The 9,222-nt window shown below is 35.1% G+C and overlaps 1 pseudogene; it reads left to right on the top strand.

Moving 5' to 3' along the window:
* The first annotated feature begins 3,099 nt into the window (after nucleotides 1-3,099).
* On the top strand, nucleotides 3,100-6,611 carry LOC122406348 (nardilysin-like; annotated as a pseudogene).
* The last annotated feature ends 2,611 nt before the right edge of the window (nucleotides 6,612-9,222 follow it).

The raw sequence follows: 9,222 nt of genomic DNA, 5'->3' as shown, positions 1-9,222 counted from the left end.
TATTTCAATGTTTAATTACAGATAAAATGGCTGAAATTGTTAATGTCGAACGCGAGCGGCTGGAAGGTGACGAGCAGCCACAAGGTGATGCCGAGCTGCCCCAGCAGCATGAAGGGCCGCAAAACGGCGGTCAGGCTGTCATAGAGCCAGCAGGAGGCGATGCTCAGCCGCAACAACAACAACAGCAACAAGCTGGGGCGGAACAACCGGGGAAGAAAAAAAATCGTAAGTATAAACAATTTGCGAAATGGCTCCTGGGCGTCGTAATTGAACAAAATGACATGGTTGTCCCGCGACTCTTATTAATCGAAAAATCGCCAAAGTGCTAGTTTGTTTTAAAGTTTTGTTTTTAATTCCAGAACGGGGAACGCGAGCAGGTTGGCGGGTCCGCGAGGCCAAGAAGATAGACTTCTTGGCCCGCTTAAATGTACGAATGGGCCAAATTGTAGCCCAAAGTTATCGCCATAATTGGCGAGGTGGTCGTGGTGGCTCTCGACGTGGACAAGGTAAGAAAAGAACGAAAAAAAATACAACCAATTTGTTTTTCAATTTTTATGATTGTTTTCGTTTTTGTCTGTTTCAGAATCTTCATGAAGTAAAACCACCGTCCAATTTTTATATTTTTATAACTTTTGATATTTTATAACTTTTGATAAAAAAAAATAAAATAAAACTGATTGAAAACAAAAATATTCATTTCATTTTATAATTTTTGAAATAAAATAAAACTGATTGAAAACAAAAATGTTTACGAATTTCATTTATTCCAGCATACATTACAGAGCATTGTGCGTGGAGTATTCCTTGACAGATCTCGATTCACATTCCACACTTTGTTGATTTTTTTCTTGAGCTCATCAATACAAGTTCATCAAGAGACTCGGTAGAGTCTCGGGACAAGTACATTGACAGCCCTGTCGTCTGCTGGCCCGAGGCTCTTGCCGAGACTATATTTTCTCTGAATAAACCGATTCGACGTGGTGGGGGTAAAATTCGCATGTGATTTTCTTTAATTACGAAGCTCATGAGTTATGTACGGCTTTGAAAATTGAACTTTCAGCTAATTAAGAAGTTCTCTATCGAATGAGCCCAAAATCAGCATGATCGGTGTCGCAATTGCTGAGAAAAAACTTTGCACGGGCCTAAGATTATGCAAAAATTACTTACACATTCATGATTTTCGTATCTGTATACGCGTACTCTGACCGCTACAAACATAGGCTCCTTGGCCCCCACGATCACCAATCCCCGGTTAGAGAATTTTTGTTGCAACCAATGAGAGGTGAGTAAATTTCTAGGCCAATCACATTCAACAATAAATTCAGGGAAGTTGGCGGAAAGCAGCTGTGGTGGAAGGACCGAGAGCCCGAAAGTCACTAGCCGAAATTTCATGTTATGTTGACGTTTGAGGTTATGATCCTCAGAGTGCTGTTTGCGTGCGGATAAATAAATGAAAAGTGGAAGGATTAATCAACAATGACGTGATTATTTCATTTTATATCAATGAGGTGATTATTTTTTTAATAAAATAGTGGTAATGAAAAAGTTCAAGCGCGGTCAAAGTTGCTCCCGATATTTTATTTGGAATAAATACACACCCGGCACATTTCGAGTATCGGTATTTTTATAGAATCATCATTTCGACATGTGATTAAAAAAATAATGAATTTGCATATTCTTTCCCGTGATTCAAATATAAAAGAAATCGAAATATAACCTCGCTCGACAGTGGAGTTACATTCCGCTTATAACTACAATGTGCCAAACATGTGAGGTGCTAGATGGATTATGCATTCATTGTGGAAATACGATCTCTAGTTAACAACATCGGTAAGAATACATATACATTTTTCATATTCTTTCCCGTGAAATAATCAAAGTAGGATTATATTATCATTATGTTATTATTTTTTTGAGTTTTAACCTCGCTCGACAGTGGAGATACATTTCGCTTATTTCTTTTTACTCCTCACGCCTATTGTTGATAAATCAATTTCTATATAATCATTTTTCATATCATCGTTACTTAATTTGTCTCATTATTAACCGAAATCAAAATAAATTTTTTTAATAAAATTGCGTGGGAAAAATATATTAAAGGAAAAAAATCGCGTAAACTAGTAGACTCTTTTAGTTAATATTTTGTTTTATAATTATGGCAGTAGTTTTTTTTAATATCAGGTGAACACCATTCTCATGCACAGTAGGCACAACGACGAGAATCCTCGACGAAATATCTGTTGGATGTCTGAACCGATGAAGTTGTTTGACGAAATTGAATATGAAAAGTGCACGGGCTCAACGCAAAAGTTCTCGAGCATCTTGTCAAATTTTACGTGAATCAACCACGCGGAAGAGAAGGCGTGCGAATGAAGCCCTATCTACAACATGGCGAGGGACTCGTTGTAATGTTGCTGGTGATATGAAAAGAATCCGACTCGAAGAAAATTTCAAATATTTGCTATCTAACAGACCTCGTCATAGGTTCGTTCTATTTTTTCTTCTTAATAAGCGATGTGTCATATGAAAATATTGAACGCCCACATGAAAGAACCAAAATATTTTTTCTCATCAAAATTAAGCCTTTTTAGAAATTTTGTAGAGATTCATATTAAAAATTTATTATTACAACAATGAACGAAATGTCCTCACGTAAATAATCAATTTTTTTCACAGCAAAGATATGTTTAGTGGTTTAAACTAAATTTTATTGATTTTCATTAATGAATTCTAATCAATATTGTTTTCAAATGAAGGCCGGCACCGGAGCTTTACCAGTGGAAGAATACATTTAAAGACACAAAACAAGACCGCTTGATAAGAAGTTCTCCATGGGTTATATATGCGAAGACACAAAACAAGATTTAGCATTCAATCATATATTTGATTTGACCACCACTGTTCAAAGTATATTCCAAGAGCTGTGCGAATGACAATAAAATTTCTCTATTCCATCGAAGATTGTTTCCAATTTATTAAGTAAAAAAAAAACAAATTCCAATTTATTAAGTAAAAAAAACAAATACTCGAATGCAGTTAACTTTGAATTTTGATAATGACATTTATCTGTTTGAATATCCAGAGTTATCAAATTACCAAATGGTTACCGCTCTCTTGATCGCTGATCCTAGTCCAGTTTCGTGTCAAGATGATTCTACCCTTGCTGTTAAAGATGGAGAACATGACCATGGTGATTGTAGATTATAATTTATTACTTATAGCCAAGCAATGATCGTCATTAACAATTTTTATTCACTAGCAAAAGCAGCGAGCGAAGATGAAGATGAGAGTGGGAGTGAAGAAAATGGAGAAAGTGATGAAGATGATGGTGTGGATGATGAGGATGACAGTGAGGATAACGAAGACGATGTAGATCAGATCGACAACGATGCTAAAGATGAATCAAGGGCTAAGGAAATTAAAAGAAAATGAAAAGAGAGGAAAAAATGGTAAATAATAAATCCTTGTCATTTGTCATTATTTTAAGAAAAAATAATACCAATTGACTGTTTTTCTTCTCTATTTCCATAATTTTGCAAATTCAGTGATGATTAAAGAAATATTTGTATGCATGATAAATGATTCCATTTTTTTATAATTTCATCGACATTCATATGGTATTCTAGAACTTTTTGAAAGTTATTCGAAAACTTGATATGCAGTTTCACTCCAAATTGTTTGTTGAGTTAATATTTTTTTTAGGCAGCTTGTGGATTGTGCATTGGCGTAGGGAGCTTCAGCGATCCTCCAGAAATACCTGGAATGGCTCATTTTTTGGAGCACATGGTGTTCATGGGATCTAAGAAATATCCACAGATAGTATACATGTAGTGCGAAGGTAGTGCAAAGAGACAACTCTCTTCTTAAAATAAACTATTCAAGAATCGACAGCAATGACATTCGTTTTACAATGATTTAAGGAAAACGACTTCGACGCATTTATAAAAAAACATGGTGGTTCCGACAATGCGTATACCGAGTGCAAGAAAACAACGTTTTATTTTGAGATACAAGAAAAATTTCTGCACAGCGCACTCGATCGTTTTGCTCCATTTTTCATAAGTCCCTTGATAAAACGTGACGCTATTACTCGAGAACGAGAAGCAGTAGAGAGTGGTACGTTAGCAATGTCTTTTCTCTCATTGAATGTAGAAGCATGTCGACTTCACTCAATTCATAAAGTTTCATAGAATTTCAGATGGCGTTACCGTCCGATTTTCACAGGAAAGAACAGCTCTTCAGCAGCTTAGCAAAAACTGGACATCCCGCAACCAAATTTGTTTGGGGTAACTTGATTACTCTCCGCGATAATGTTACGGATGACAAACTCTATGAGGAATTGCACAAATTTCGTCAACGTCATTATAGCGCTCATCGAATGACCGTAGCAATACAGGTTCGAGAAAAAATATTTTATTTTATGACTATACAGATGCAACTGATTTTTCAAAACAATATTTGTTGTAATTAACTCGTTCGATAAAATTGTTCTACAGGCGAGATTACCGCTCGACACACTGAAAAATTACGTTAAGGAGTGTTTTTCGAACGTACCGAATAACAATTTGCCTCCTACAAATTTTGACGAATATAAAGGCGCCGAATCATTCAAGACGTCGCGCTTCCATCGAATGTATAAAGTAAAACCCATCAAAGATGTTTGCCAGGTAAATTTCTCGGAAACGATGTTTCGTCCGTAGCCTTGAAGGCTTAAACAACACTGAAGAGAGAAAAAATGTGAACGGATTCCTGAACGAAATTCTCACACGCATTTTTCAACGTTTGCTAGGTTGAATTAACTTGGACAATGCCATCGCTTCTTCATCTGTACAAGAGCAAACCACATCAATACGTCTCTTGGATTATCGGTCACGAGGGCAAGGGATCGTTGATCAGTTACTACGAAAAAAAATGTGGTGCTTGGATGTTTTCAGCGGAAATGGTGAAAAGCGGTTTCGAACATAGCTCCATGTACGCCCTTTTCAGTCTTACTCTCGTGCTCACCGACGAAGGTCGTAAAAATTTGAAGGATGTTCTCTACGCTGTTTATTCTTACATTAATCTTATGAGACGCGAAAGTCCCCAAAAACGTATTTACGACGAGATTCATAGAATTGAGGAAACCAATTTCAGGTAAAAATCAAATAACTGTAGATGCGAATCGTGCAATTTTAAATGAAACATTTCTTCTGTGTAATAATCCTAAACTGTATATTCATTTGGATTTCCGAGCTTACACCTTTTTTCCCCATTTTTTCTTTTCAGTCAATATTTTTAAATGATTCGTTCATTCGTTCATTAATTGTTGTAGATTTTCCGATGAAACACCGCCTGACCAGTACGTCGAGGATCTCTGCGAAAATATGCACTTTTACGCACCAGCTCATTTATATATAAATGGTTCCGAATTGTACTAATATTCGATAATATTCGAGTTTAACGAGTTCAGCAAGGTTGAGCCGTGGTTCAAAACGAAATACGCAGACATTGAAATACCAGCCGATTGGATTAAGTGTTGGCAAAACGTAGAACCGTTTTCAGGCTTCCATTTACCGGAACCGAACATTTTTGTAACTGATGATTTTACCCTCGTACCAAAACCAAAGAAGCCATCAGACTATCCTGTCAAAGTTTATTCAGACTCTCTTTCCGAAGTGTGGTACAAACCTGACACGAAGTTCAGATTGCCCGAGTGTTATGAATTTTTTTTATATATCACCGTTGGCCATTGCAGTCACCGGAAAAGTAAGGAAATAATGAACACCTCTCGTTCAAAAGAATGTTATTTTTAATTCAATCACGATTACCGTTTTCAATTTTGCTATGCTCGATCTATTCGTGGCGATTCTCAAGCAATTGTTAACTGAGGAATTATATCCAGCTACAGCAGCTGAGCTGCATTATACGATAATGTCTTGCGAGATGGGTCTTGTGGTCAAACTGAATGGATTCAATCAAAAATTATTTGTAAATATGATACTCACGAGAATTTGTGCAATATCGTGCTTCTACATTTTATCCAATCTTGTTGATTTAATTTTTCCAATATTTTAGCTCCTACTGGAAACGATAACAAAATACATAGCAAATTTTTCGAACCTCGTTACGGAAGAACTGTTCGAAGTTATGAAAGAAGTAGCGTCGAAAGCGTACTACAATACGTTTATAAAGCCAGGAAAGCTTATTAAGTAAGTTGAAAATTTATCATTGCTTGTATTCCTCAATTATAGTTCCGTAGACGTAGTTTTCCTAGGACATTCAGGAAACATTATACTTTGTCGGTGAAGAGCATTTTCTTTTTTTTTTACTCGGAGAATTATCGCACAGAGATTTTCGTCTGATATCATTGAAAGGAAAGGTCTGATCATATTTTCAACTTTTTCGTGTAAGGGGACCCTTGGTTAGCCGAAAAATTAGTCTGAATTTTTGTTTCTCGGTCCATGATTTAATAGACAAAATAACCTTATTTCTGAATATTAGCCAAAAGTAGATTTGGAATAAACTTATCAATAGAAATCATGCTGTTAAATTTTTCTAGAGATGTAAGGATGCCGATACTCATGCTCGTTTATTGGCCGGCCATCGATCGAAAATGCATTAATTTACCATAGCTTTCAATTGTTTCAATTTTAAGTAGCCTTAACTGTCGAAGACTGTTTTATAAACAGCGCATTTTTGTTTTCTCTTCGGCGCAATATCATCTAATTCTCGAAGATCCCGCCTGACATTTCTGAAAAGGAAAAAACGACGAATATTTTGAATTTTCGAACCCGAATGCTTTCGTCAAATTTTCTAATGGAAAATTATATATAACGTTAGATATCCCGTTTATTATCTTTTGCAAGAAAGAAAGCAGCCTTTTTGATACAACCTCAATTCGGAAGCGGGCGTGAGCGATAATTGCGCTGGTTGGCCGGCGATGGCAGAACAATGTGTAGAGCAGCATACCATTGTGCATGTACAATGATAATATTATTGTAAAATATATTTAATATGGACTTACATAAAAGGAAGTTTGTTTTTACACGTCGTTTTCCGAATGATGCCTCGGGCTGTCGAATTGTTCAGATATTAACGAGGCACAGTGATGAATTTAACGAGGGTTGAAGGGAGAGAAACAAAATGTTCGAACAATCGTTTCGGACTGAAAAGAGCAAAAATAAAACAAAAAAGTAAGCACCCTCGATATTCGTCAAATAAAGCGTGGGTATCAAAATTCAAGGAAGAGGAGAATAACGAGAGAAACATCGTGCATTATTTGGCAATCGTTATTATTTTTATACACGAATTCCTCAGTAAATGAATATTTTGAATTGAAAATTCAAAACGAATAAAATAAAACTGAATAACATCCGTTTGGAATTGTAATTACGTCTTATTGTCAAGGGTTCACAAAGAAAAACAAAAAAAATGACAAAAATGTTCGTTGTCTCGCTCACTGCTATGCGAAATACAAATTTTCACGACTCAATATGCTCAATGTTTTGAAAAAAATGTGAGTTACACAGCGTTATTCTCCTTTCATCACAGAAGAAGGTAAAATTTATTTTTCACAAAATATCAAGGATGTCCAAATAAACCGTGTATCTGCTTTTCAGTCACCTCTTTCGCACTCAAGCAACTGACAGATCACTTAAGCACGTACAGAGTCGTTCTTGCTTTCATATGTTTTAATGCACCTTAAAGGAGAAAAAAAAACCGAAAACCCTCATTTTTTTTCAAACATTTCATTTTTTTTCTACTCGTCCCATATTGAATATGTTGTTATTATTATTATTATATATATGAACGGTTGTGAGCGTACAGATAAATTATATATGATCGATGGACTACATATTTAGTGAATCCACACTTGATGAGACACCGAACTTCGATATTAGTTCGTTCTGCGTTACTTTCAATTTTCAAATCATTCGTTTTTAATATCATTATTATGCAGGAATTTTATTAAATACTTGTGAATGAAAGACGTAAAAATAACACAATTGCTTCGAAATTGTACATATTTGTAAAGTATTTGAACAGAAAAAACGTCTTCTCGATGCGCAATGGTAATAACTCCTTAGCGCGGTAAAACGTTGGTCGATAAAAATTTGAATCATCAATTTTTTCAACAAATTTTAATCATCAATATTTTGGTGCATTGTCATAAAATCTAATTTCTTGTTTTCAGCAGCGTTTTTTATTTAATTTCAATATGAGCACAATGTAAAATTCTGTGATGGAAGAACGTACGATGATTGTACAATTTTCAGAGACTCGGGAGTGTTTCCCATAGAAAAGAATCGAGCAATTAGACAACGTGATAACGTTGATTTCCGATAGGGCATGGACTTTGAATTATCAACGGTGTGTCTCGTTGGGTGGAGGTTTCTACTAGTTTCTAGTTTACTCTAGCGTTACACATTAATTAAATAATTATAATATCAACAATATTAAATATATAAGCTTGATTCTGCCGGGTAGATATTGCTCGTGGATTAAGAGAACAAACAAAATATCTTTTATAAACACCGTCTCTGCTGAGCGTATTGGTTGGTGCAATCGATGTGAATTTTCTGGATTTGGAAGAAGTCCGATGATAATGGAAGATTTAAAAATTATTTATTTAAAAATATTTATTGATTTAAAAATTTTATTACTGTTTTTTCCTCAAAAAATAAAAAATATTTGTCGTAAGAAAGTGTTTGATTAAATAAAAAATTTACGTTTGAACAGTTTATTCTTTCTTCAAGTGTTTTGATGCAACACCCACATCTTGATTGCTATTTGAATAAACCCTCGAGAAAATGTCAGGTACTCTGTTTTTATGACTCAGTGAAAGAAGAAAGCGTAAAGTATTTAATATCTATATTTGAATATTTCTTCATTTATCACGGATAGTAAGTCTTCTCCCATTTTGGATTGTGCTTGTCTCTTCGCACAGCTCTTGGAATATACTTTGAACAGTGGTGGTCAAATCAAATATATGATTGAATGCTAAATCTTGTTTTGTGTCTTCGCATATATAACCCATGGAGAACTTCTTAGCAAGCGGTCTTGTTTTGTGTCTTTAAATGTATTCTTCCACTGGTAAAGCTCCGGTGCCGGCCTTCATTTGAAAACAATATTGATTAGAATTCATTAATGAAAATCAATAAAATTTAGTTTAAACCACTCAACATATCTTTGCTGTGATTGATTATTTACGTGAGGACATTTCGTTAATTGTTGTAATAATAA

Source organism: Venturia canescens, chromosome 2, assembly GCF_019457755.1.
Source record: "Venturia canescens isolate UGA chromosome 2, ASM1945775v1, whole genome shotgun sequence".
Classification (NCBI taxonomy): Eukaryota; Metazoa; Arthropoda; class Insecta; order Hymenoptera; family Ichneumonidae; genus Venturia; species Venturia canescens.
This window is presented reverse-complemented; position numbering and strand designations above follow the sequence as displayed.